A 6,218-nucleotide genomic window follows, 5' to 3' on the forward strand; every position below is an offset into this window, starting at 1 on the left:
TCAATGATTAACACGTGTCCATAATGGCGGCGGCGTCAATACTGAAGGGACAGGATGGCAAGTTGAGGCGTCGGCCGAGTAAGTCTAGAAACCGAAGGTGGGGATTAGCGCGGCTGACGCCTTGCGAACTAAGGACCAAGGAAGGATCTACCCCGGTCAGATCGTGTAATCCCAGCCATGCTTGCACGGACGGAATTAAGGGGCAATTGAGAGGGAGATTTATAGTCTGGCTTTGGGCCGTGGTAGAAGCCGAACAGAAGATGGCTGAGCACGTTTGGGCTGAGCTAACTTGGGCCTATTTAGAGGTGGTTTTGCTCGGTCGAGGTCCAGGACCGAATTGGAGCCGAGCTACTTGGACTTATCTGCGTCTAGAATCGGTCTTGATCGGCCGAGGGTCAAGCCTCGTGTATGGGCCGAGCTTACTCGGTCGAGTTGGTCACCTGCCAACCCCGGTTCCATGGTTCGCACGTTTAGCTCAGCGGAAAGGCTTTCTGTTTGCCAGCTCGACCTGTCTGGAACTCTGCTCTACCAGAATACTACAGAGCTCAGTTGTTATGGAGCTCGGCGAGTGGACACTGGGACTCGTTATGCAGCCCAGTCCTGTGAAGCCGAGGTGATGCCAATGGGCTGTCGAGTTCCCGGTAATGTTGTCTGGCGGTTTGGTTAGGTGGTGTTCGTTGGATTTGTGCTGACAGATGGGAGAGCAGCTCCACGTGTTAAGAGACCAATGGGTGCAGAGTTGAGCACAGTAAGTATATAAGCATGACTGCGCCCCCCATGCTGGGATGGAACATCATTTGGTGAGAGAAGCCTAAACACTCAACTCTCTTCTTCTCTCTCTATCTCTGAGTGTGTGCTAACTTGACCGTCGGAGGGGTTTTCCGGCAACAGACCGCCGGGTAGCTCACCGCCGTTGTGTTCTCAGGTCGATCAGGTAGATTCGGAGCTTGGACGAAAGGAGTACGGATAACAACGAATATCTTTTCCCCACACATGTGTTAATTAGAATTTTTATAATTTTATGGTAGGTTTAATTGAAATTCGATTTGAAACGATTAAATTAGAATAATTAATGTCCAATTGATTAGCTTAATCAATAATTTAATTAAGCCACTAAATAAGCCTATTTAAGGCTAATATGACTTCTTGAAGCCAATTGTTACACCCTTATTTCATCCTCCTTGAACTCCAAATGTGCGAGAGAAAGAGAGAGACTAAGAGAATAAGTGAGATCAACAAGGGAAAGAGGAGAATTGCTAGGATTGTTGGGAATTGAAGAGAATTGTGAAACTTAATCCTCTACTCTTGTGAATTCAAAGTTTAAGGTAAGAAATCAAGCCTTTAATTGTGTCATTGAGGCACTTAACACATATATTCAAAAGAATTAAGTGAATTGAGGCAAGAATTAAGCTTATTGGAGTAGGTAAAAAGAGTATACATACATGCATGTACATTGCATTGCAATTAGAGCATGATGTCTAAGAATGTGTTCCATGCATGTTCATATTTTGGTTTTAGTTTAAGAATTCAACTTGTTTTTGTAGCAATATCTCTATTAACCATGTTTTGAAAAGTTGAAGCTCATATTATTACATGCAAGCCATGTTCTTGAAGTTTCAAGTTGAATTTTGGCCAATTTACTTACGCTTAAGGCCTTGATTTTGCAAAATGATCCTTAATTTTTGATAATTTCCAAGTTTAAATGCAATTTCTCAAGTGTTTGGCCCAAATGGATGAATTTTGTAACTTTAAAGTTGAAATTGGGAGCTTGGAGGTAAATCTGAAAATTCCAGAATTCGACCTCTCCACTCAAGCGTCAGATCCTGCGCTCGAGCGGCCACCTTTGTTTTTACATCTCTGCTCAAGCGACAAAAAGTTCGCTCGAGCGTGAAATGCAAGCTCCCAGAAGTTCCATGTTTTTGTAAACCGCTCGAGCGGCAAGAGTTGCGCTCTAGCGAAGGCATGAGTCTCACGCTCGAGCAACCGTCGAGCATCTGTCGAGCGTGAAAATCACACAACCAATACTTTTCCAAAGTTTACAGATCGCTCAAGCGAAGGAAGTTGTACTCGAGCGGCCCCTTATATGTTTTCATGTCCGCTCAAGCAAAGGAAGTTGCGACCCCTATTTCTAGCATTTTGACCAAATGTTTTCAAGTGCATTTTGGCATCCTCATTGCATCTTAAGCATTCCTAGGCCAAAATTAAAACACCATAATAAGAATACGAAGTAGAAACACACCAAGATAAGAAAGAATTAAGTAATGTTTTCGGGTGTGTAATTTAGTATGTGTTCGTTTTGTAACTATGTAGGTCACGCGCCCCAAGATGTCTGATTTGCCCATTCTATCTGTTTCCCTTGAAGCCATTTGTTAATTGTGAGTAATAACTTTGTAAAGCTATGTTTACTTATAAGTATTTTCTAACTGATATGATATGATATGTTCTTTGAAATGCTATTTTATGAATTATGAATGAATGCCCATTTTTCTTAAATGTATTTGTGGCATCCTTAGTTCACGTGACCCTCGCCCAGGGGTAATAATATCGTGGCCAATATGCACGTGGCCCTCGCCCGGGGGTAACAATACCGTGACTTATATTTATGTGGCCCTTGCCCGGGGGTAACAATACCGAGGCCTATATTCACGTGGCCCTCGCCTGGGGGTAACAATACCATGGTTACTTGCGCGTAATGGACCTTTATGGTCGTCGGTACCGACTATACATGTGGGTCTCAAGACTAAGTTGATATGATAGCTAATGGATGTACCACCTATAATTGTTATGATTTCTGGATAAGTATGTGAATCCGAATCTGTTTATGATTTGAGATTTGAATATGCATAAGAATTTGTTTCTGATATAAACTATGTTTTCTAACTCTGAGATGGACATCATTCATTAAACTCTTTACCTTGTTATTGTTCACTGGGTTTCCGCTCACTCTATTATTTATGTATGTAGGTGACCGGGCATGTGGCCAGGCTCAGTGATTACCGCCTGGAGAGTTTTTGGTTTGGATCGTGACATAGGCAATCTGAATAAATATCTTGGATGGCTTTGGAAAGTAGAAAAGGCAATCCACAAGAATCTAACAATAACCACACTTGACTATAATTATAGACAATAGGCAAGAATTCAGTTGGCACTATATTCATGTTTCAACGTCAAGTAAGAATCTGAGTTCTATTATTGGAAAGCAAGAAGCTGACTATAATTATAGAACCCACTACAGTACTATGATCATTAAAAGACAAAATTTGAGCAAATAATTCAACCACAACAATCAACAAGCTAATGAATCACCACCATTTTCCCAATTTTGCAAAAAACACGAACCCATTTGTAAGATTTAGAGAGAGAGAGAGAGAGAGAGCGAGAGAGAGAGAGAGATTAACAGAGAGCGTACTATTGGCCATCATCGAAAGTAGGAGTAGGGGCTTGTTCACTGTTGTAGTGAGCGACCAGGGTGTCACCATTTCCCTATTTGTCGACTCTATTTTTTTTTTTCCCTCTCTTAAACGATTCTGAGAGAAATTAAAACCAACAATGGATCAGACTGATATGTTCAAGCAACAATAATTGATCTCACATTTGGTGAAAAGATCATTATCATATATATATATATATATATATATATCAGTTGATTAGAGAGAAGAAAATAAAAACCTTGCAATGTGAGGAGCTGTGAGGGAGGAGCCGCCGATCGAGCTTCCATGGGTGATGGATCTCAGACAACGGTGACCAACAATGAGGTGAATCGGTGCTCCAGTTGTCGATGATCGCAAGAAAGGAAAAATGAGCAGTGGAGAGAGAGAGAGGCGATGGGAGAGAGAAAGAGAGAGAGAAAGAGAGAGAGAGACGCTGAAAAGAGAGAGACAGAGGCGCTGGTTTGGGTTTGGAAACCAAATATATATATATATATATATATTACACCATTAGCGACTAAATATTTTTAGTCACCAATTTATTTTATAAATCCCTCCAACATTTGATTTGTCTCCCTCCAAAAATTTTAATTTTTTGGCGACTAAAATATTTTTTGTCACTAAAAGTAAGTTTTTGGCAACCAAAAAAGATAAAAAATAATTTTTTATTTTCCATTCAGCGACTAAATAGTTTTAGTAGCCAAAATTCAATATACGGCAACTAAAATATTTTTTTGTAGCTAAAAATATGTTTTTGGCTACCAAACTTTTGGTCGCCAAAGATAAAAAATAATTTTTTATTTTACATTTGGCGACAAAATTGTTCTAGTAGCCAAAACTCAACATACGCGACCAAAATAGTTTTTTGTCGCCAATTCTTTTATTTTTAGCTACTAAATTTTTTTTTAGTCGTCAATAATGAATATACCTTGACTAAAAGAAATTAGTATCTAAATATTATACTTTTGCCGACTAAAAAAATTTTTGGTTGCCAATTCCACAACTTTTGGTGACTAAATTTTTTTTAGTAGTCAATTTTGGTCGCCAAATGTGCGTTTTGTTGTAGTGAAAGTTCTACACAAACTCAATTTCAATTATAATAATCAATTTTATATGGACTCTATTTAAGAAATACTAATTTTACATGTATATAATTTAAATTGCACTTTACTAATAAGTAGTTTAAAAATAGATATTAAAGAAAAATCAAAACTCAACATAATTAATTTATCTATTTTTTCTTAATCTAACCACTTATATTTAATTTTTTAAAATAAATATTTTTATAACTTCCATTCCTACTTTTTTTTTAATTTTTTTATTTCCAACTGAATAAAATAAATAAATAAACAAAATCACTTTTAATTGTATGTTACTATATTTTTTTTTTCAATTTAACTATTATTATTAATGTGAAATTGAGTATTTATTTTACTATGTTATAATTTAATATCATATAAAATTATTATATATTTATTTTAGTTACACATTTATAGCACGATAGGGCTAAGATTATTAAAATACACATAAATAATTGAAATAAAATTATTGTATATATATATATTTGTTTAAATAACACTTTTATAGAATGATAATGTTAAGGTTATCAAAATAAATAATCAAAATCATTCTTTAATTTTAAATGATTTTTTTTCTCGAATTTAATCATTATTTTCAATATTAAAATGAATATTTATTTTATTATATTAAAATTAAGTAGAAAATTATTATTATATATATATATATATATATTTAAACTACATTTTCATAGTTTAACAGAATGAAAATTGCACTGCATATTTCGTAATATATTTTTAAATAGTTCTATGTATATGTATACATAGATATACATATTTTTTTTTGTAATCCATACATTGTAACATATTTCTAAAAATAATTTATATATAGGCATATATAAATAATTTTATTTTATTTTATAAAATATTATTTAAAAAGGAAAACAATTAACTTGTGTGCCGCACGAGTTAACTACTAGTTTATAAAATAGTGATACATACATATATATATATATATATATATATATATATATGTATATATATGTGGTCGTTAATAAAACATAGGGTGTATGATGAATGAGTTAGAAAAGTAGATAAAAAAATAATTTTTTAGATTTATTAATTTGTTAAAAATGTTTTCTATTAAAGAAATAAAAAAAAGGAGTATTTTAGTCCCCTCAAAAAAAAAAAAAAAAAATCTTTAATAGAGTATATTTATTGCCTTCACAATTTTTTTATAATAATGAAAATTGTTTATATCATTAAATGCATTGTTAATAAGTACCTAAAGGCTGCTGTGAACCTGCTGCTGTAGGTATACTGCTGTGTGTTAATCTGATGACTGCTGCTGTGAACCTGCTGTGTGTGTGATGCTGTAAGTGGGCTAATCTGTTGTGGGCTAATCTGCTGCTGGAAATTCTGCTGTGTGTATGCTTCTGTAGTGGCTATCTCTGTAACAGAGGGGTGTGCTAATCTGTCACTCCCTGGAGGCTAATCTGATGCTGTGATTTCTGCTGTGTGTATGGTTCTGTGAGTGGTTACCTCCGTTGGTTCCTCACCAACAGGGTTTTGGTTTGGTGATGCCATGTGATGGCTTGCTTTTTTCCTCTCTTATGTTGATGTTTCTTCCTTCTTGTAAGGTTTCCATCATCAATAAAGGGATCTTTGTTGTTGATCAAAAAAATAAATAAATAAATAAGTACCTAAAGGCACTTGTTAACAAAAGAGAAATGTTAGGGATTATAAAAAAAAAATTCATAAAAATGATCATGAG

This window comes from Camellia sinensis, chromosome 9 (assembly GCF_055761805.1).
Source record: "Camellia sinensis isolate YWXY chromosome 9, ASM5576180v1, whole genome shotgun sequence".
Taxonomy (NCBI): domain Eukaryota; kingdom Viridiplantae; phylum Streptophyta; class Magnoliopsida; order Ericales; family Theaceae; genus Camellia; species Camellia sinensis.